General features: G+C 45.8%; 2 long non-coding RNA genes across 6 annotated transcripts in view; one reads left to right on the top strand and one right to left on the bottom strand.

Moving 5' to 3' along the window:
* The window catches only part of LOC146404854 (uncharacterized), a 1,116,837-nt gene that overhangs the window by 763,077 nt on the left and 330,632 nt on the right, over positions 1 to 23,128 (top strand). The window lies entirely within an intron of this gene.
* The window catches only part of LOC102165712 (uncharacterized), an 846,917-nt gene that overhangs the window by 785,561 nt on the left and 38,228 nt on the right, over positions 1 to 23,128 (bottom strand). The window lies entirely within an intron of this gene.

Raw genomic sequence — 23,128 nt, 5'->3', positions numbered from 1 at the left:
CGGCTCTAGGGCTGTGATGTCACCAAGCATTTATTCGCTCCTCAAGAAGCCAATTGATAGTGCATTGAAAAGTTGCCCACAGGGTACATCTTAAAAGCTCTCATCACAAGGAAAAAAAAAACTTGTAACTCTGTAGGTGATGGGTGGTAACTAGATTTATTGTAGTGATCATTTCATAGTGTATAAAAATACGAATCATTGTCCTGTGTACCTGAAACTAATATAATGGTATATGTTAATTATACCTCCATTTTTTAAAAAAGAAGAATAAACAAGGTCCTACTATGTAGCACAAGGAACTATATTCGACATCCTATAACAAACCATAATGAAAAAGAATATATACATGTATAACTGAATCACTGTTTGTTTGGTTTTTTTGCCTTTTTTTTTTTTTTTTTTTTTTTTTGCTTTTTAGGGCCGCACCCATGGGCGCGTAGAGGTTCCCAGGCTAGGAATCCAATCAGAGCTACAACTGCCAGCCCACGCCAGAGCCACAGCAACGCAAGATCTGAGCCGCATCTGCGACCTACACCGCAGCTCACAGCAATGCCGGATCCTTAACCCACTGAGTGAGGCCAGGGATCAAACCTGCAATCTCATGCTTCCTAGTCAGATTTGTTAACCACTGAGCCACAACGGGAACTCCCTGAATCACTTTTATACACCAGAAATTAACACATTTTAAACCAACTATACTCCAATAAATCTTTAAAAAATGAAAAAATACATAAAAGAACATAGGTTAAAAAGAGAGAGCGAGAGAGAGGCAGACAAATGAGAGCTGTGGCATTTGGTGAGAGAAAAGCCAGGGCCTGATGTTGGGGAAGAAGGGCCAGGCCTACAGAGGCTCTGGCAAAAGCTGGTACAGGGCGAGGTGGCAGTGGACAGGGAGCCCTTCTTCATAGCAGCTGTGTCAGAACTTCCCCAGAATTTAAAAATGCAGTGGGGGAGTTCCCGTTGTGGCGCAGTGGTTAACAAATCCGACTAGGAACCATGAGGTTGCGGGTTCGGTCCCTGCCCTTGCTCAGTGGGTTAACGATCCAGTGTTGCCGTGAGCTGTGGTGTAAATTGCAGATGCAGCTCAGATCCCGCGTTGCTGTGGCTGTGGCATAGACCGGCAGCTACAGCTCTGATTCGACCCCTAGCCTAGGAACCTCCATATGCCGCGGTAGCGGCCCTAGAAATGGCAAAAAGACAAATAAATAAACAATTTTTAAAAATTAAAAAAAAATAAAAATGCAGTGGGGAGTTCCCTGGTGGCCTCGCGGTTAGGGGCCTGCTGTTGTCATTGCTATGGCTCTGTTCAATTCTTGACCCGCAGGTGCAGCCAAAAAAAAAAAAAAAAAAAAAAAAATGCAGTGAAGCACTTAGAGGCTGACATCTGGCCTTTGGAGACCTTGGATCAGCTGTCAACCTCAGGGGCCCCGTGAGAGCCCTGTGGCAGGGACATTCTCACTTTGAGCTCTTCCGATGTATAGCAGGGGTGGGGGAAGGGGAGTGATGCAAGAAGTGGGATGAAGAGAGGAGGAGGCGCCATCCTGGAGGGAGGAGCCAGCAGGAACTGGGGCTTGGGCCCCACCCAAGCCCAACACGTGTAACTATCTCTCCATCCCCCCAGTGGGGTGCTCTGTGGCCCCCAGAAGCCCCTGCGAGTGTCAAGGTGGGCAGAGCAGGGGGGCTATGACAGAATTTGGGCAGCAGGCCTGCTGGCATACCGGGAGAAACCTTTCTCCCTCCTCTGCTTTCCAGGGAGAAAACCCACTTTAGTGAGGCTCCGGAGAGAAGTTAACTGTCGTCCTCCCTTTGCCAAAAAGTATATTAAATTCACTGACCACATTTTTCCAAACCCGAGCACGGAGGACATTAGATGCAACGCACACTGGTTGGGCTCTGGTGCACTGGGCACCCCACACATTTCATTTTGCATTATTAATATTTAAACCAAAGCAGCTGTTCTCTGCACACGCAGAGCCTAGAGCCTACCCAAGGTTCCAACGAAGACTCCTCCCTGGGACCGGATGCACCAGCTAGGAAGTCCCTCACTGGTCACCAGGGTTTGGGCCTCCTGGGGCAAACTTCCCCAAGCAGCCATTAATTGATCTGCAACGTTTCTGGGCCCGCTGGCTTCATGGTTTATTGGCAAGAGCAGATTCTGTTGATCTAGCTTAGCTAAGATTCAGTGGGTCCACCCTGAGCAGATCTTTGAGATGGGTGAAAAGATCTCTTTGAAACACCAGCCTTACCCTCTAAGCCTTTGACCCCAGGGCAAGTTTCCCTGACAATTTCCTTTTCAAAACTAGGACCACTCTCACACCACACTTTTGCACCTTGGAGCCTGGGGTCCTCCTCCTGGGCATTTGGACCTTAAAGCCTCATGGCTAAGCCTGATGGGAGGCTCTTCCTGAGTCTGTGGGACAGCCTCACGCCCCTGTGCTCCAGCCACATGAAGTTTCTCTGGCTCCCAGACACACTGAACACTGTCTGTCCATAGACCATCTGCTCCTTCTCTTGCCTTTGAAGTCCCAGGACACAAATCACCTCCTCTCTGCCACCACCCCCACCCCGGATGAACTAATTACTCCTCTCTCCTCCCTAATACTTTATGTTCCATTCTATTTTGGCATAGATCTCATTATATTGCAAACCTTTCTTTCTACACTTTTAAAAACTTGTATTTATTGAGCACTTACTATATATCTGATGCTTTAAATAGAATTAGAGCTCGTGTAATCCTCGCAATAACCCCATGAGATGGGTTCTGTAATTATCCCCATTTCACAGATGACAGAACTGAGGCTTAGAGATGGTGAGTACCTTGCCCAAGTTTACATAACTCGAAAGGAAGTGCTGTCTTTTTCCTCCCAGAGACTATGAGCTCTTTTTTTTCCCCTTTCTTTCAGTCTTTTTAGGGCCATGCCCCCAGCATATGGAAGTTCCCAGGTTAGGGGTCTAATCAGAACTACAGCTGCTGGCCTGCACCATAGCCACGGCAACACCGGATCCAAGCTGCATCTTTGACCTACATCACAGTTCATAGCAACGTCAGATCCTTTACCCACTGAGCAAGGCCAGGGATTGAACCAGCATCCTCATGGATACTAGTCGGGTCTGTTACCACTGAGCCACAATAGGAACTCCTATGAGCTCTTTATTTTATTTTTGCTTTTTAGTGCTGCACCTGTGGCATATGGAGGTTCCCAGGCTAGGGATCCAATCGGAGCTGTAGCCGCCGGCCTCCACCAGAGCCACAGCTACACCAGATCCAAGCCGTGTCTGTGAACTACACCACAGCTCACGGCAATGCCAGATCCTTAACCCACTGAGCAAGGCCAGGGATCGAACCCACAACCTCATGGCTCCTAGTCAGATTCATTTCCTCTGAGCCATGATGGGAACTCCTATGAGCTCTTTAAAGAAGAGGCCATAACTTATGCTCCTAGGGCCTACTTAGCACACTATCTCATTACAGGTATTCAATCCATGTTTGTTGAAATGGACATAAAGATAAATAAAGCAAGGAGAAGGATTTTCCCAGGTCAGAATCTGCTGAACTATCTTGGTGTCACCATTTTCTTTAGGCAACTGCCCTTCCAGCTACTAGAGAAAGAGGAATAAGAACTTGGCAGTAAGCCAGACCTGGATTCAAATTCCAGTTCCACCTGAATTTAAACTAGCTGTGTCTCTGTTTTTCCAATTGCAAATTGGTAAAAATTAGAATTGCAACCTAATTCAATCCTCCCAACAACCAATCCAGTCCTGCCTGTGCTGGGGGACAGAGGGCAGGAGGTTATGGCATGTGGAAAGTTGTAAGGATTAAATGAAGTGGCAGGTGGAAAGCATCTAACCCAGAAACTTGCCACATTACACACACACACACACTGATGCCTTGTACGTACACACTGAAGTGTTTTGACAGCAGTGGCGATGACAATGTGTTATATTTACATGGGGCTTTGTAAGACACTGCCACAGGATCTCTTGATTTCACCCTCCCAAATTTTGTAAGCCAAATATTACTACTATGATCCTGTTGCAGTCCTCTAGTGCTGTGTAGCAAACCCCATCCCCAGACTTAGTGACTTAACACAATAACATTTATCTTGCTCACAAATCTGCAATTCGAGTGGGGCTTGCCTTCCTCTCGGTTCCATTCGGTTCCATTCGGCACCGGCTGGGGCACCTTGAAGACTCAGGGTCAGAATCGTCTGAAGGCAAGTGGTGGGTGAGCACTCATTGCTGATGCTGGCTGTTGTCTGAGACCTTGGCTGGGACAGGCAGCCAGACCCTACTCACGCCCCCTCCACGTGGCCTGGGCTTCCGCACAGCACAGTGGCCGAGTTCCAGTGTGGGAGAGAGAGAGACTGAGAGCCAGCCAGTGGAAGAAGTCACATGCCTTCTATGGCCTAGCCTAGCGACAACTCACACCATGTTGCTTCTGACGCATTCTATTTGTTGAGGCAGTCACAGGGACCTGCCCAGGTTCAAGGGGAGGGGACACAGACACTGCCCCTTAACGGGAAGTTGTAAGGCTCTGGAAGAGTGTGTGGGACTGGAAATACCGTGATGGTCTTTCTTTGAAAAGACTCAGAGCCCCAGTTTACAGATGAGTACACTGAGGGGAGGAGGCTACATGGTGACCCCAGCAAGAGCCCAGCACCCATAAGTGGCAGAACCAAAACTTGAACCCAGGTCTTTTGACTCCAAACGCCAGGCTTTTTCCCATCGAGCAATGTGCCTTCCAATCCCATCTAGCAGGGCTTTGGAAAGGCCAAGCCCCTCCCCCACACATGCATGCATGTGTGCACACACACACACACAAACACACGCACAGAGCCACAGCCCAACTTCCCTTCAATAGTCCCTTTTCCCCGCCGGACCTGGTGATGGAAAGATCCCCTGAATGGGTCAGAGCCCACCTGGCTGCATCACTGCCAGGCCAAGCTGGGCTGGGGGACCCAGGCCAATCAGGAACCAGAGCTGGGAGTCCCGCTGCTCAGGGCTGAGGGTGGGAAGGAATGACAGGAGACAGCATCTGTGATGTGTAATTCCAGACGACAGCAGGAGCTAAGAAGACTGCGGGTAATTTGGGGAATTTTTGGAAAATGTGAGTGTGATGTCAGGCCCCGTGAAAATGGGCGAGTGGGGGCTGGTCCTGGAGGGCTGGCGGGGGAAGGTGAAGGCAGTCGAGCTGTAACGTGAGGAACAGTTTATTAGTCTAGAAAAGTTTAACTCGGAGCTCCCAGCCTCCCCCCTACGTCTCTGCCCAGCATGGGCACATCACACGAATGTGATTATAACCCATGCTGCTGGGTCCTGGCTGAAGCAAGGGGAAGAGGTGGGAAGGCATTGATTTCTTCACAGATTATTGAGCAACTGAGCACAAAGCCAGCCCTTTGCCAGCCCTGGGGCAGCAAGCCTCAGCAAGGAGCCCTGAGAAATCCCTGCCCGGGTCAGAAGCAGGTGGGAGGAGGCTGCAGAGGTCAGAGTTGGGGCAGGTCAACCCTCTGGGGAATTCCACTGGTGCCTCTAGCAGTGCTCTGGTGGGCTTGTTAAGCCCGCGCCCACAGGACTGGGTGCTTTCCTGACGGCCTGTCTGGAGGTGACCTCAGGCCTGATGCTTTTGTGGACAGTCTCTGTGCACAGAGCCAGGTGGCATCCAGCACACACTGGGGCAGCCTGGTTCTGATGGCGATGCTCCTATGTCCCCAGGCAGGCACAGCTGGAACCACAGTCTCATGTCCACCGCTACACAGCTGGTGACCTCAGGCAAGTCACCAAACCTCATGCAGGCTCAGTGAAATGACAGAAATTATGTTTATCCAGAGAGCTGTCGTGAGCCTTAAATAAGGGTGCATGGGTTAAGTGCCTACCCCAGCGTCTGGCACCTACAATGCAACAAGTGGTCATTCACCTCCCTTTTTCTCTCCACTCTTTTACATAAACCTCAAAACCATGATTCATCCTAAATCGTATCCAGCTCAGACTAGCAGAGTTACAGAGAAGCAAAGCCGATGAAGCCCTGGAGAGTGGGGAGGATGTGGACAGAGAGTCTAACAGGCCCTTTCTGCCTTTAGAGTCCATGGTGGGGGATACTGGGAGAGCCCAGAGCTGGGGTGCCAGCCCCCTGCTGTGGGGAGGGAAGAGGGGCACTGGGAGGGGGCCCCTTGTCACCTTGGGCTGCTTGTCCTTAAGATCCAGTCAGTCTCAAAGCTTGTTGCTCAAACCTCCCACTCCACTAGTCCCCAGGGAGGTGCAGGGAGAGGGGCTGTCTCACCTCCACGCTAGGGACAAGGTCCCGGGCTTCTCCGTGTCTCCCTTTTCTTCCCCAGAAAACAGAAGGGTTGGACAGATGGTGTCCTGTTAGCTCCTACCATTTTCCTTCTCTCTCTCCTACTCCCCCCCACAGGCCCCACCCAGACAAACCATGCTTAGCAACAGAGAAGTACTGGACTGTGGCCTGTAAGGACTCCTCTCAAGTCCTTTCTGTGGCTCCACCTTCAGAGGCCCTCAAGCTGCTCTTGTCTGAGCCAGGGCTGAGGTGTAGGTGGGGGTACGACAGCCCCAGGCTTTCTTGCAGGGCTCTGATGCCATCCTCACCTTTGTCCCCAGGGCTTTCTGTCTCTCTGGGGTCCTTGGAAAGTCTTCAGCTACCTTCCAAAGTTCCTGGATAAAAAATAAAAACTTGGAGTTCCTGTTGTGGCTCATTGGTAATGAACCTGACTCGTATCCATGAACACAAGTTCAATCCCTAGCCTCGCTCAGTGGGTTGAGGAGCCGGCATTGCCGTGAGCTGTGGTGTGAGTCACAGATGTGGCTCAGATCTGGTGTGGCTGTGGCTGTGGTGTTGGCCGACATTAACAGCTCTAATTCAACCCCTAGCCTGGGAACTTTGATATGTTGTGGGTGCAACCCTAAAAAGACAGACACAGACAGACAGAAAAGAAAAAGAAACATGGAAAGTTAGGAATGAGAGTGAAAAATAATCAGCCTCAAATGTTCTCTGTGGCTTTATTTTGAGCCTGAAACAATCGTCCCCCTCCCTTTTGCCCTCTCCTGGCAGCTCCGGCATCCTCCAGCTCAGCCCTGCCTGCACCGGATTAGGAAAGGGGGGAGGTTATGGTCCATGGAAGAGTCATACCCTGAACTTTATGGGGTTTGCAGCCCAGGTGCAGAGCTGGGTCCCGCCCTTTCTCTGACAACAGCCAGAGGAATGAAATGCAGGCTCCATGGGGCAAGTAGGAAGCGTGGTGGGGGGAAGGGGGGTAATGGGAAGACAAACAGCAGAGAGAGGATAAAAGGGAGTCTGTGCAGGATGCCCAGGCCAGCCTCCAGGCGAGGGGGAATCAGACGATGTTGTGGGGAGGTAGGTCATATCACAACCAATAAGTGACAAGGCATAGGAAGTTTCCATGGGCTGACAGAAGGTGGCTGACCACGGAAGCAGGTTTCAGGCAGCCCGCAGGAGCTGGGCTGCATTTCAGAAGAGTCCATGGCCACCTTCCAAGGGCCATGGCATACAGTCCCCAGAGGACTTGTGGCCACTATGTTTCCTTGGGAACACTCCTGTCTCCCTCAGCCTCAGACCCTTAGCTCCAGGGAGGAGCCTCAGGGCAGCTGGAGCTCAACATTCCCTGGGCTCTTCCAGCCCCAACATTTATCTTCAGGTTATTTTCACTCCCAAGAACAAAGACGCTTTCTATTCAGCAAGTGGTGAGAACCACACCTCCTACGAGCCATAGATCACCCTCGGGAGGGCAGGCGGGAGGGGCTGGCGGCCAGCACATGGGCTGCTGCGCCCTCCCACCCAGACCCCCAGAGGGGGAATCTGGCTCCTGGCATGCTGGAGGGTCCCGGCAGAAGGCAGAAAACGTGCCGGACAAATTGGTTCTGAGAGCTGAAGGTCAAGCCGAAGTGGGAAGAGGGAGAAGATGGGATAAGGCTGACTCGGGAAGGAGGCCTGGGCACTCCCTGTCTGGGCCCAAACTCTCTGGACTCAGTCTCCTCACGTGAGATATAGGATGGTCACCCAAATCACCTGCGGAGCCCTCAAAACAAAAGGGTAGTAAAAGCTCGAGGAACGTAAAGGCCCATGGTACAGAAAAGGTGCAGCGTGGATTCAACACCCCCTGTGGCTGCCATCGGAGCCAAATTTCTTATTTCCTTCGATAAATATATTTGAAGACACTAACACATATAGGTATATGTTATACACACCTACAGACATTCATAGGTATACATGCATATAAATCATCCATTTTTACACATTCAGTAAGAAATTAAACACATCGTTACAATGTCCTTCCTACAGTTAACCATACATAAGTCACTCCATATTTATACTTATAGAACCATCTCTCTCCTGCTGATTTCTTAGAACTCTATTGTATGGCTATTGGTGGACGCTGAGGTCATTCCCCATCTTTCCTATTATAAATAATATTGCAGGAGTTCCCGTTGTGGCTCAGTGGTTAACAAATCCAACTAGAAACCATGAGGTTGCAGGTTTGATCCCTGGCCTCACGCTCAGGGGGTTAAGGATCTGGCGTTGCTGTGAGCTGTGATATAGGTCACAGACGCGACTCAGATCTGGCGTGACTGTGGCTGTGACCTAGGCCGGCGGCTACAGCTCCGACTGGACCCCTAGCCTGGGAACCTCCATATGCCGTGGGTGCAGCCCTAGAAAAGGCAAAAAGACAAAATAATAATAATACGCAGTATATATCCATGTGACACACTTCTTTGTGCACATTTCTGAGTACCAGTAGGGCATATTCCTAGAGGTGGAACTGCCAAGCAGATCAAAGGGCATGTGGATGTATTTTGGTTCCAGTGGATGTTGCTAAATTGCTCTTCATGAAGGTCGAACCGATTTACGCAGACATCGACGAGGTATGAGTGCGCCTCACATCTGAGGCCAACACTGTGTTGTTTTACAACTTTTTGATCCATATTAATTTAAATTGATAGATGAGAAAAATAACATTTCATTGTAGTTATAACTTGCATTTCACTCATTACAAATAAGGTCGAGAAATTTTTAATGTGTTTCAAGGCCATTTGCACTTAAGAGAGTTTTAAAATATACAGAACCCTGGATCCCACACTCAAAACTCTGATTCAGTAAACTCCAAAATTCCTTAAAAAAAAAAAAAAAAAAAAGGAGTTCCCATCATGGTGCAGTGGTTAACGAATCCAACTAGGAACCATGAGGTTGCGGGTTCGGTCCCTGCCCTTGCTCAGTGGGTTAACGATCCTGCGTTGCCGTGAGCTGTGGTGTAGGTTGCAGACGCGGCTCGGATCCCGCGTTGCTGTGGCTCTGGCATAGGCCGGTGGCTACAGCTCCGATTCAACCCCTAGCCTGGGAACCTCCATATGCCGCGGGAAGCAGCCCAAGAAATAGCAACAACAACAACAACAAAAAAAAAGGATAAAAGACAAAAAAAAAAAAAAAAAAAAAAACTCATAAGATTGGGGTAGATAAGTATTTCTTAAGGAGAACATAAAAAGCACTATCCATGAAAGAAAAAATGGATATGTTGTACTTCAATTAAAATTGTAAATATCAGAGTTCCCGTCGTGGCTCAGTGGTTAACAAATCCGACTAGGAACCATGAGGTTTTGGGTTCGATCACTAGCATCACTCAGTGGGTTAAGGCATTGCCGTGAGCTGTGGTGTAGATTGCAGACACGGCTTGGATGCCGAGTTGCTGTGGCCCTGGTGTAGGCCGGCAGCTGTAGCTCCGTCCGATTAGCCCCTATCCTGGGAACCTCCATATGCCGTGGGTTCGGTCCTAGAAAAGACAACAAGACAAAAAAAAAAAAAAAAATTGCAAATATCTATTCATTAAAAGAGAATGATACCTCCCAAGATCATATGTAGAGAATGGCTATTATTCTGCCAGGTTCCAGAAGGAAAGCAAGCCTGGCAGAGGTACCTGTTCCATCCCCAGCTTGTTCAGTAGCTGGTGATTCAACAACACTCTGCAGTAATAGTCAAGAAAAAAAGAGGAAATGAAAAGCCAGGTAACAGACCAGGAGAAGATATTTGCAATATATGCATTCTGCAAAGAACTCACACCAGAGTATATAAAGAACCCCTACAAATAAACAAGTATAAGAAAAAATCAACACCCAAGTTTCCTAGGTGAAAATTAAAAAAAATTAAAAATAAATTAAAAAAAGACAAACAGGAGTTCCCATTGTGGCTCAGTGGGTTAAAAACATAACATAGTGTCCATGAGGATGCATGTTTGATCCCTGGCCTCACTCAGTGGGTTAAAGATATGACGTTGCCACAAGCTGTGGCAAAGTTCACAAACACAGCTCAGATCTGTTGGTGCCATGGCTATGGCATAGGCTTGCAGGTGCAACTCCAATTTAACCCCAGCCCAGGAACTTCCATAAGCCACAGGTGTGGCCATAAAAAGAACAACCACCACAAAAAAAGACAAATAGGTCATGAATGAAGATAACAAATGACCAATACACATATGAAAAGATGTTTATCCATAACTCATCAAGGAAAAGTAAATTAAAACCTCAATGAGCTATCATTATCAATAGTACATTGGTAAATTTTTAACAACCAACTTTCCAGGAGTAAAAGTGTTGTTTGTTTTTTTTTAAGGACTGCATCCGAGGCATATGGAAGTTCCCAGGCTAAGGGTCGAATCAGAGCTGCGGTTTCTGGCCTATGCCACAGCCACAGCCATGCCAGATCCAAGCCACATCTGCTACCTACACCACAGCTCACAGCAATGCTGGATCCTTAACTCACTGAGCGAGGCCAGGGATCGAACCTGCGTCCTCATGGCTGCTAGTCAGATTCATTTCCACTGAGCCACAACAGGAACTCTTAAAAGTTCTTCTTTGGTGTAAATACTCTCACCATGGCTGATTTCAAGCTACTGATGTGACATCACTGGTTGCAGAACTGGGAAGAGATGTGTACAGCTGACTCCTACCAGCCACACAGGCTGGCTTCCAACACATCACTGAGATCATAGCACATCCATCATGAAGGCTAAAATGAAAGAGTGACCATACCAAGTGCTGGTAAGACCATAAAGCAAGTAGAACTCTAAACACATTGTTAGTGAGAGTGTGAGTTGGTACAAACACATTGGAAAACTGGTAGTAATTACTAAAGCTAAATATAGTCTGATCCAATGACCATGTATATATACCCCACAGAAATGAATGCATATATGACGGTTAATTTTAGGTGTCAACTTGATAAGGTCATGGGGTGCCCAGACATGTGTTCAAACATTATCCTGGGTGGGTCTATGAGGATGTTTTTGGATAAGAATAACATTTGAATCAGTAAATTGATTAATGCGAATTGCTTTCCCCAGTATGGGCGGGTCCCGTTTAATCAGTTGAAGACATGACTAAAACAAAAGGGCGGAGTAGGAAGGAATTCCTCCTGTCTGACTGCCCTGAACCAGGGCATCAGTTCTTTTTTTGTCTTTGGAAAAGAACTGAAACATCAGCCCTTTCTGGCTTTAGCCTGCTATCATTCACACTGGAACTTATACCATTAGCTCTCCTGGTTCTCAGGCCTGCAGACCCAGACTGGATCAGCCCAGTTCCTGGATCTCTACTTTGCAAATGCAGATCTATAACCATGTGAGACAATTTCTTACAATAAATTTCTAGACACACACACACCTTATTGGTTCTGTTTCTCTGGAGAACTCTTAAGTAATATAGCGTATGTTCACCAAAAAATAGATACATGAATGTTCATAGCAGTTGTATTTGTAATAGTCAAAAACTGGGAACAATCCAAATGCCCATCCATAGTAGCATGAATAAATACACAGTGCTAGATCTGTACCATAGAATGTTTTATAGCAATGAAAACACATAAACTACAGATACACACAGCAGCATGGATGGATCTCAAAGACAGAATATTGAAAGGAGTCAGACACAAAAGACTATGTAAATGAACTTTTAGAACAGGCAAAACAAATCTGTTAAAAGCCACATACAGCTCAATATCAAAAAAATAAACAACCCAATCAAAAAATGGGGCAGAAGACCTAAGTAAGACATTTCTCCAAAGAAAACATCCAGAAGGCTAACAGGCACATGAAAAGATGTTCAACACTGCAAACTATTAGCGAAATGCAAATCAAAAAGTCTACAAATAATAAATGCTAGAGAAGGTGTAGAGAAAAAGGAATCCTCCTACACTATTGGTGGGAATGTAAACTGGTACAGCTGCTATGGAGAAAAGTATGGAGGTTCCTTAGAAAACTAAAAATAGTTACCAAATGATCCAGGGATTCCACTCCTGGGCATATAGCTGGAGAAAACTACAATTCAAAAAGATAGATGCACTCCACTGTTCACTGCAGCACTATTTACGATAGCCAAGACATGGAAGCATCCTAATATCCATTGAAAGATGAATGGATAAAGAATATATACACTTACACAATGAAATATTACCCAGCTTTAAAAAAGAATGAAATAATGCCATTTGCAGGAACGTGAATGGACCTAAACATTATCATGTAAGTGAAGTAAATCAGAAAGAGACAAATATCATATGATATCACTTGCATGAGGACTCTAAAAAAGAGAATGAATTTATTTACAAAACAGAAACAGACTCACAGTCATAGAAAACAAGCTTATGGTTGCCAGGGTTGAGGGGAGGGGTAAATTGGGAGTTTGAGATTGACAGATGCACACTAATATTGTAGAATATTTGGACTTCAGAGACCTGTTGTATAGCACAGGGAAATGCATTCAATGTCTTGTGATAACCTACAATGTCCTAGCACAATGTCATAGGTCAACTATGCTTCAATTAAAAAAAAAAATGCTGATGGGAGGGTGAAGGAGTGGGAGGGATCGGGAGCTTGGGCTTATCAGACACAACTTAGAATAGATTTACAAGGAGATCCTGCTGAATAGCATTGAGAACTTTGTCTAGATACTCATGTTGCAACAGAACAAAGGGTGGGGGAAAAAATGAAATTGTAATGTATACATGTAAGGATAACTTGATCCCCTTGCTGTACAGTGGGAAAATTAAAAAATAAAATAAAATAAAATAAATGTGTGAGCTGAGTCAGAACAGTAATTACTTTTTAAGGGGGATGATTTCAACTTGAAGCAGGCATAAGGAAATGTTCTGCATATTGGAATTTCTAGACGTCTATAGAAATGTTCTCTTAGGAGTTCCCTTCATGGCTCAGTGGTTAACAAACCCGACTAGGATCCATGAGGATGCGGGTTCAATCCCCAGCCTTGTTCACTGGGTTAAGGATCCGGCATTGCTGTGAGCTGTGGTGTAGGTTGCAGATGCGGCTCAGATCCCATATTGCTATGGCTGTGGTGTAGGCTAGCAGCTGTAGCTCCATTAGACCCCTAACCTAGGAACCTCCATATGCTGCAGGTGCAGCCATAAAAAGCAAAAAATAATAATAATAAGATAAATATTCTCTATTCTGTTACTGATGGTAGTTACAAGGGTATTAAAAAAAACCACCCTGGAGTTCCTATCGTGGTGCAGTGGTTAACGAATCCCAATAGGAACCATGAGGTTGCAGGTTCAACCCCTGGCCTTGCTCAGTGGGTTAAGGATCTGGCATTGCCATAAGCTGTGGTGTAGGTTGCAGACGCGGCTCAGATCCCATGTTGCTGTGGCTCTGGTGTAGGCCAGCAGCTACAGTTCCGATTGGACCCCTAGCCTGGGAACCTCCATACGCCGAGGGAAGCGGCCCTAGAAAAAGGTAAAAAGACAAACAAACAAACAAAAAACCACCCAGCTGTACACCTAAGATTCATATCCTTTACTACCAGCATAATTTTTTAAGTAAAAATTGATTTTTAAAACTACCGGCTATTTTTTTTTTTTTTCTTTTTTGCCACCTTGCAGTATATAGAGCTCCCAGGCCCGGGATCAGATCCAAGCCATAATTGCAACCTAAACTGGGCCAGATCCTTAACCCACCATGCCAGGCCAGGAATGGAATATGAGTCCCAGCGCTCCTAAAACGCCACTCATCCCATTGTGCCACAGCAGAAACTCCACTACCGGCTATTTCTGATGATCAGCCTAGTATAGGAAACATTAGACTTGGAATCTGAACGTTCTCTTAGAGCTAGCATTCTGTGAATATGAGAATGGCACCAGGATCAAGACAAGAAGAAAGAAGCAGAGTGTAGCAGCAAGGGCTGAAAAATGCAAAGAAAGGGAGACCTACAGAAAACACATTTAACATAACCAACATTTATTTAGTAGCTGCTATGGGAAAAGCATTATGCTAGGCAGCCAGAAGGTTAAAAAGGAGCAAAATGCAGCCCCTACCCTCAAGCAGCTTGCCTTCTTGGGAAGACAGAAGTCTACATTAGAAGGCACAGTACCATAAGTGCCCCCCACAAAGAGGCACCAACAGCAAGTTCTGCAAATGGAAAATGGCAACCCGTTGGTGTGAAGATCATTCAGAAAACCTGCACAGTGGAGCAGGCACTTGAACAGGGCCTGGAAGGATAGGGAGCGTTCTGCTGGGAGAGACAGCTAGAAGACGATACTTGTTTAGGATCCTTTATAAATGCAATTTGAATTGACCAATGTAACCACTGAAAACTGAAGCTCGCCAGACTCAACAGAAGGTGGATGAAGAAATAATCCACCCAAGAAGTGGCTAGTAGATGAGCTACCACTGGGGCCAGGACGAGTTCCGCATCTCATCAGTGGACTAGAGATTTACCCAGGAACCAATTAAGAGACAAATGTGCTCAGCCCTTCTCGGCACAGAGGGTAAAATATAATTATTTCATATGTTATCCTCAAGAAATAGGGAGAGAGGGGACTGTATTGAGAATGGAGGCTGTGGCAATACTCCAGGCACAGTCCAACTAGGACCTGAACCAGGAAAATGGCAGTGACACGGCAAAGAGTGGGACACACCTGAGTTGGTATCAACAGACTCCAGCTAGAACATAGGCTCCTGAGGATACCCTGTGTTGTTCACCAGTGAGTGGTAGCTACACAATAATGTTTGCTGGATGAACTAAAAAGAGTGAGGACGATAGGGAAGAGATGAACATGACACCTATTCCCCAGGTTAAAGGATGTGAAGCTAAGAAGACAGGAATTCAAAAGAAGATGGTTGGGAGAAGAGAGAAGATGGCGCATTAAGCCAAGACTGAAATCCTAGCCTGATGCCCGGCTGGAATGATCTAGCAGACAGTTATAGAAACAAGACCAGGGCTTGGACCAGACAGCCAACTCACAATCTTCCACGTGATGTCATCCTCTGAGAAGTGACTGCTGAAGCTGTCTGGCCAGATGACATGAGCCAGAGAGAAAACAGAGAGGAGGGGCAAGGACAGAATTTGGGAATTAGAATCTAGGAAAGACCCAGCAGGAAGCAAGAGAGAGTAGAATCAGGAAAGTGGAGCATCAGCAGTTAAAGGAAGACAGAGCTACAAGAGGAGGGCGCTCTGCGTTCAATTTTATTTGAGAAATAATTGTGCCCCTGCTTGCCAAGTAATCTGATAGAAAAGCTGAGTAGAAAATACAGACTTGAAGGAGAGGAGTTCCCATCATGGCTCAGTGGAAAGGAGTCCGACTGGGAAACATGAGGTTGCGGGTTCGATCCCTGGCCTCGCTCAGTGGGTTAAGGATCTGGCATTGCTGTGGCTGTGGTGTAGGCCAGCAGCTGTAGCTCCGATTCGACCCCTAGCCTGGGAACTTTCATAATGCCATGGGTGCGGCCCTAGAAAGAAAAAAATAAATAAATAAATACAGACTTGAAGGAGAAACAGATAGCCATGAGTCCAAGCACAGTTCTTACCAATTAACAGTGAAATCTTGAACAAGTTATTTAAATTGCTATTTCCCAATTGGTTGGATGTTGTGTTTTCCAAGTGGTTACAAAAGAGGAAATAAGATCATCTATAGCTTAGGTTGCTATAAGGATTAAGTAAAGATAAGTGAAAATAAATGAAATGTATGAAAATAGCACAGGGACTAGAATATAGTTAACTCTCATCATTATCATTATTTCCCTTTTTTTTTGGCCACACCACTGCATATGGAGGTCAACCCAGGAGGAGTTCCTTGGCCAGGGATCAGATCTGAGCCTCAGTTACAACCTACACTGCAGCTGTGGCAACACAGGATCCTTAACCCACTGTGCTGGGCCAGAGATGGAACCCACATCCCAGCGCTCCAGCGATGCTGCCAATTCTGTTGCACCACAACGGTAATTAATTCCAGCACTCAATTATTCATTCCCCTGCCCTCCTCTCCTGTGTACCAGGCCCTGTGCTATAGAATCTGATGTTTGGGGAAACGATGCTGAGCAAAGACCCCTTGTGATACCATGTCGTGTAAGAGATCTAAGAGCACTCCAGCACCACCTATAAGAACTGGAGGGAGCCACCGCATGCAGGTCAGGCCACAGACTCTGATAAAGCTGGCCGAGGATGCTGAGATTAGTAAGGAGATATTGGTGACCCTGGAAAGGGCTGTTCTAACAGGATGGTGGTGGGCCGGGATGCTAGAGCGGAGGTATCAACTCTCTTTCTTTGGTAGCAAGAGGAAAGAGGCAGAACTGCCACTAAAGTGGTAACTGCAAAGATGGAAATAACCATGGGTTGGGAGCAACTCGAACATATCTGTGAGCCAGGGGAGGAGGTGCGCTGGCAGATAGAAAAACGAAAAAGGCTGGATGATAGAACAAGACACTCAAGATGATGAACTCAAACCCAGAGGTGACCCAGGTTTCAAGACAGGGGTCCGAGACTGTATATCTTGAGTAGGGGGAGACTCTTTAAGAAAAAGACAGCAAGTTCATGAGTTCAAAGTTAGATACGAAAGCGTATGTTTATTATCGTTACCAAAGGGGAAAATGGGGGGGGGGGATAAATTAGGAGTTTGAGATTAACAGATACACACTATTATATAGAAAACAGATAAACAACAAGCTCCTGTATAGCACAGGGAATTATATCCAATATCTTGTAATAACCTATAATGGAAAAGAATCTGAAAATAATATGAATATATACACATATATATCTTTACATAGAGAGATAAATATACATATAACTGAATCACTTTGCTGGACACCTGAAATTAACACATTGTAAATCAACTATACTTCAATATTTTTTTTTTTCTTTTTGCCTTTTCTAGGGCCACTCCCATGGCATATGGAGGTTCCCAGGCTAGGGGTCTAATCGGAACTGTAGCCTCCAGCCTATGCCAGAGCCACAGCAACGCGGGATCTGAGCCGTGTCTGCGACCTACACCACAGCTCACGGCAAAGCCAGATCCTTAACCCACTGAGCAAGGCCAGGGATCGAACCCACAACCTCATGGTTCCTATTGGGATTCGTTAACCACTGCACCACGACGGGAACTCCAACTATACTTCAATTTTTAAAAGTGTATGTTGATGTAGAATAAGAAAATCATAAGAAAAAAAATTTTTTTGTTTTTTTAGGACCACACCCACGGCATATGGAAGTTCCCAGGCTAGGGGTGGAATCAGAGCTGTAGCTGCTGGCCTACACCACAGCCATAGCCACAGCCATGCCAGATCTGAGCTACATCTGCAGCCTCCACCACAGCTCATGGCAACACTGAATCCTTAACTCACTGAGCAAGTGAGTGAGGCCAGGGATCGAACCTGCATCCTCATGAATACTGGTCACATTTGTTTCTAACAAACCACGATGGGAATTCCTAAGAAAATTTTTAAATGTAATGCTGATAAATGCCACAATCACATAAGTCAAAAAAAATAACATATACTTATTAACTGCCTGACACACCCTTACAATATTTTTTTAGAAAAAAAAAGTATTTATGTTGCTGTGTCCTTTTCTATTGGTTCTTCTTATATCAAAGGTTTTGTGGTATTATTTTCTATAGAGTACAGTAAATATCTCAGTCCTCCCTCTAGCATGGCTGATCAAAATTTGACTTTTATTATTGATGGTTTACAAAAACTTTTTTAGCTTCACAACCTGATATTGATAATGTCATAAATTTCTAGGATTATTGTCATGTTTGGGAAAACCACTATCAAGGTCCTTTCATATATGAGCTAGAGTATTTCAGGGTATATCAAGTTTTCTTGCACAGTGACTTATCTTTTGTTTTTGTTTGGTTTTGTTTTTTGGTCTTTTGTCTTTTTAGAGCTGCACCCACGGTATACAGAGGTTCCCAGGCTAGGGATCGAATCAGGAGCTTCACCCCTGTGACCCCTAGGTTCCCAAGCTAGGGGTCAAATCAGGAGCCACAGCAATGCAGGATCTGAGCCATGTCTGTGACCTACACCACAGCTCACAACAACGCCCAATCCTTAACCCACTGAGGGAGGCCAGGGATGGAACCTGCGTCCTCATGTATACTAGTCAGGTTCGTTAACCACTGAGGCATGACAGGAAATCCACACAGTGACTTATCTTAAACGTTCTTTGATTTAACATTATTCATGAACCAGTTCATTGATATTCTCATTGTAGTAGTTTATTACGAGTCTTGTATTAACTCACTGATGTCAGGATTGAACAAGAGATTTAAGTACTGTTTATAAGATTCAATAACAAGAATCACAATCACACAAATTTACAGACAAGCATTCTAGCTATGTGCAGTACTGCTGCAAATATGTTCTGTACAAACAGAGGAAATCTGATTAAATCATATTTCATATTAAAAAAAAAAGAAAGATGCACGGTGCATTTACAATTGAGTATATACTGGAGTTCCCATCGTGACTCAGCGGAAACGAATCTGACTAGTATCCATGAGGATGCAGGTTTGATCCCCGGCTTTGCTCAATGGGTTAAGGATCTGGCATTGCCCTGAGCTGTGGTGTAGATCACAGACATGGCTCGGATCTGGTGTTGCTGTGGCTGTGACATAGGCCAGAATCTACAGCTCTGATTAGACCCCTACCCTGGGATCTTCCATATGCCATGGATGCGGCCCTGAAAAAAAAACAAAAACAAAACACTCTTATTCCTGGAAAGTTGGTATGGCCCTAAAAAGACCAAAAAAAAAAAAAAAAAAAGAAGAAGAAAGAAAGAAAGAAAATCTAGGAAAAAAAAAAAATAACAAAGTATATCCTGGCAAGGGAGAATTTCCATTTTGACTTGACCTTAACAAGAACCAAATTCTAACAGCTTTATATATATATACACTTTTTTTTTCAGATTCTCAAGTCCCATTTATTTATTTATTATTTTTATTTATTTATTTATTTATTTATTTATTTATTTATTTGTCTTTTTGCCATTTCTTGGGCCACTCCCGCGGCATATGGAGGTTCCCAGGCTAGGGGTCGAATCAGAGCTGGAGCTGTAGCCACCAGCCTACACCAGAGCCACAGCAATGCGGGATCCGAGCCGCGTCTGCAACCTACACCACAGCTCACGGCAATGCAGCATAGTTAACCCACTGAGCAAGGGGCAGGGATCAAACCCGCAATCTCATGGTTTCTAGTCGGATTCATTAACCACTCTGCTACACGGGAACTCCCCCATTTATTTTTTTCAAATTTCACTGGACTATAGTTGACTTACAGTTGTGTTAATTTCAGGTATACAGCAAAGTAAATCAGTTATACATATACAAATATCCATTCCTTTCAGATTCTTTTCCCATATAGGTAACCACACAGTTCTGAGCAAATTTCCCTCTGCTGAACAGTAGGTCCCCCATTACCCATCTATCCTCTATACAGTAGTGCATATATACCAATCCCAACCCCCTAATTTATCCCCCCCCCAACATTTCCCCTTTGGTGAACATAAGTTCGGTTTCGAAATATGTGAGTCTAACAGCTTTTTATTTCCGATGATGAACGAAAAAAATTTTCCTAGACTAGATTATGATTCGGTAGCAAGTTACCTGGGGGCCCCCAAAGGAGGAGACAGACACAGAGAGGGAAGCCACATGAAGACAGACACAGAGATTACAGTGATGGTGCCACAAGCCAAGGAACACTAGGAGCTGGAAAAGGCAAAGAAGGTAAAGAAGGATTCTGCCCTAGAGCCTCTGAAGGGCATGCCACACTTCCGGACTCCAGAACTGTGAAAGAACACATTTCTGTGGTTTTATGCCACCTCATTTGTGGTAATTTGTTACAGTAGCTCTAGGCAACTAACACCGGTTCCATTCCAAACTTTGTTTCTCCTCCACTATCCAAGCACTTCTTGTGGGGTTGCAACATGACACATTCACTATCTGAAATGCCCCCCAGCCATGCACGGCAAGGTGCCAGGTAGGTCAGCAAAGTGAACTGCAAAGAAGCCCCACAGGCCCTTCCCATTGCAGATGGCCGGCAATAATTTAACTACACAGGAAAGTGACTGGTAAGCCCCATAAATACATCTCACTGAATCCAGACTAAACACATCAGCTTCCCCTTAGCTGGGTTCCAGCTAATCCTCTCCAAAGCCACTCAACACAGTAGAAATGGAAGGGCAAGGAAATCAGAGCCCAGAGAGATGGACATCTTAGCAATCATGATTAAAAGATCTGACTTCTGTTAACTGTACCAAACATGTCACCTCATGGATGCACCACTAGGGTGCCCACCCCAGGTCCTTGGAAGGAGGCATATAAGCTGGGGGCTCTGAACTCAAACATCCTTCACTTCCTGGTAATCCCCTCTGAATCAGCCTCCAGCAAGAAGGACCATATTTTCTTCTGAGATCTAAAAGTGCACAGCTGCAGTTCCCCTTGTAGTTCAGCAGAAATGAATCTGATTAGTATCAAAGAGGAGGCAGGTTCGATCCCTGACCTTGCTCAGTGGGTCAAGGACCCGGTGTGCCATGAGCTGTGGTGTAGGTCGCAGACTCGGCTTGGATCTGGCGTGGCCGTGGCTGTGGTATAGGCCAGCAGCTATGGTTCCAATTCGACCCTTAGCCTGGGAACTTCCATATGTTGCAGGTTTGGCTCTAAAAAGACATAAATAAATAAATGAATAAATAAATGTGTGTGTGCGTGCACGGCCAACTAGCATGCTCTCCAGTAGACTTAGTTTCCAGAAGGAAAGTGACAATGACATATAAGACGAGTTTCAGGTAGTCAAGAGCACAGGAAAAAGGTTGAAATAAACCCTCTCCCCACTCCTAAGAGAACACAAAGGGCTCTTTAATTACATGAAGAAGAAGGAAGAGGAAGGTTCCTCTCTCGACGCCTGAGAATACACTTGGGGGACAGGAGTGATGTCAATGGCCATGGAAGGAAAGTGAATATGGCAAATCCAGTTTTACCTTCATAGTCTAGGGAAGGTTTTCAAAGTACAAAAAACACATATTTGTGAATCAATTTAGAAGCTGGAGTTATGTGAAGAGAACTGGGGCTTCTCTAAACATCTCTAAGCTCGTGTTTTACATTCCAGGGATTCACGAGAATTTGTGGATGAAACAGTCCAGTAACTTCAGTGCATCATGAAGGTTGGGAGAGATGCTGGATTTCAGTAGCTGAGCAGACATAGGGAGGACTTTTTAAGACAGATGAGGCCCATACCAATAACTGTAGTCAATCAATCTCAGGAAAATTCTGGAATAGATTTTGAGCATGTATGTGTGCCTGTCTGTGAGCATGAACATTTTGGGGGCAAGTTTTCACAGCATCATCAGGTTCCTCCCAGAAAAGTCTGTGACTCCTAAAATGATTAAAAAACACTGGTGAAAATTTTCTTTCTGGGGCGGGGAGGGAATGCTTAATCTTTGGATTCTTCTAATCCCCTCCTCCCCAGGCGTGAAACTGAGAACACAGCAGGACAGGGGCTCTCTCAAGGCCACACAGCACAGTGCTGGAAGAGTCAAGACCAACACCCAGGTCTTATGACTACAAGTTCAAGGTTTGTTCCTTCCTCAACTTCTCACTGCCCTTGCCCCTGCTTGCCATCACACTGCCTTCCCTTTACATAGAAACTATCATTAGCTTTTTCCAAAATGCTTTTTTCTCTCCATCAGATGGTATCAGAAGATACCCAGAGCTTAGCTACAGGGGCAGGGGGTGGTTCATGAGCTCTCTGTGTACAGCAGGCCCATTCCTGGAAGAGACTGAGAGATCCTATGTATAACATTCAAACCAAAGGAATCCCTTTGAATCTGGAAATCCTCAGACACACCTCAGGAAACAAGGGCCAGAGCCTGGTGTAATGGGAAAACCATGGGAGGCTGGCTGGACATGAGATGTCCTTTAAAGAGCATTTGGGGTTCTTGGAAAGGAAAGTCAGGACCTCTGGGAGTAGAGTATGTTCACTAAGGCTCCTCTGTCTTGCCAAGTTAATTTCAGGGTTTTTTTGTGTGGTTTTTTTTTTGGGGGGGGGGCACACCCATGGCATATGGAAGTTCCCAGGCTAGGGGTCAAATCAGAGCTGCAGTTGCCAGCCTACACCACAGCCATAGCAATGCCAAAGCTGCATCTATGACCCACACCTACAGCTCACAGCAACGCCGGATCCTTAATCCACTGAGCGAGACCAGGGACTGAACCCGTGTCCTCATGGATACTAGTCAGATTCGTTACTGCTGAGCCACGATGGGGCCTCCTAACTTTAGCTTTTTTCCTAGCCCCTCTTCCCTGCTAGATTAGGGGAAGGAAGCAAATATGGTTTATCTATATTTCTTCAAGCTCTTGGTGAAATTACTTAGACTGGGCAAGAAGAAATCTGAGAAGAAAGTGTCAGAAAATACAAACATGCTTCAGGGTTCACTCTTGTCTTACTCAGTTCAGACATTCTATGAATGATGTGGATAAAGATATGGATGGCCTGCTTACTACATCTGCACACAGCATCAAGATGGAATCACTGGCTTTTCAGTCAATAAACCTTAACAAAAGCTTCCAGATGAAGAAGCCAAGGGAATGAAAGGCATTTTGTCCAGCTAGAGCCCAGAGGCCAGAAGCAAAATAGGCAAGTACATAGTAACAAAGCACCGTGGCTCATGCTGCCATAGAGAGGGAGGCATGGGGGGGTTAATGGGAGCCCAGAAGATAGCCCCACAACCAGATTGGGACTGTCATGGGGAGGTGACAGCTGAGGAGTCTTGAGGATAAGCTAGCCAAGCAAACACCTGGGAGGGGGCCGACCCACTGGGAGGAAGAGTCCTGCCGAAG

Source organism: Sus scrofa, chromosome 3 (assembly GCF_054392235.1).
Source record: "Sus scrofa isolate SSC_HxYL_T2T_F1_AM1 chromosome 3, Sscrofa_HxYL_maternal_Yorkshire_Landrace_v2.0, whole genome shotgun sequence".
NCBI lineage: Eukaryota > Metazoa > Chordata > Mammalia > Artiodactyla > Suidae > Sus > Sus scrofa.
Note: the sequence above shows the minus strand (reverse complement) of the source record. Positions and strands in the feature narration are given on the sequence as shown.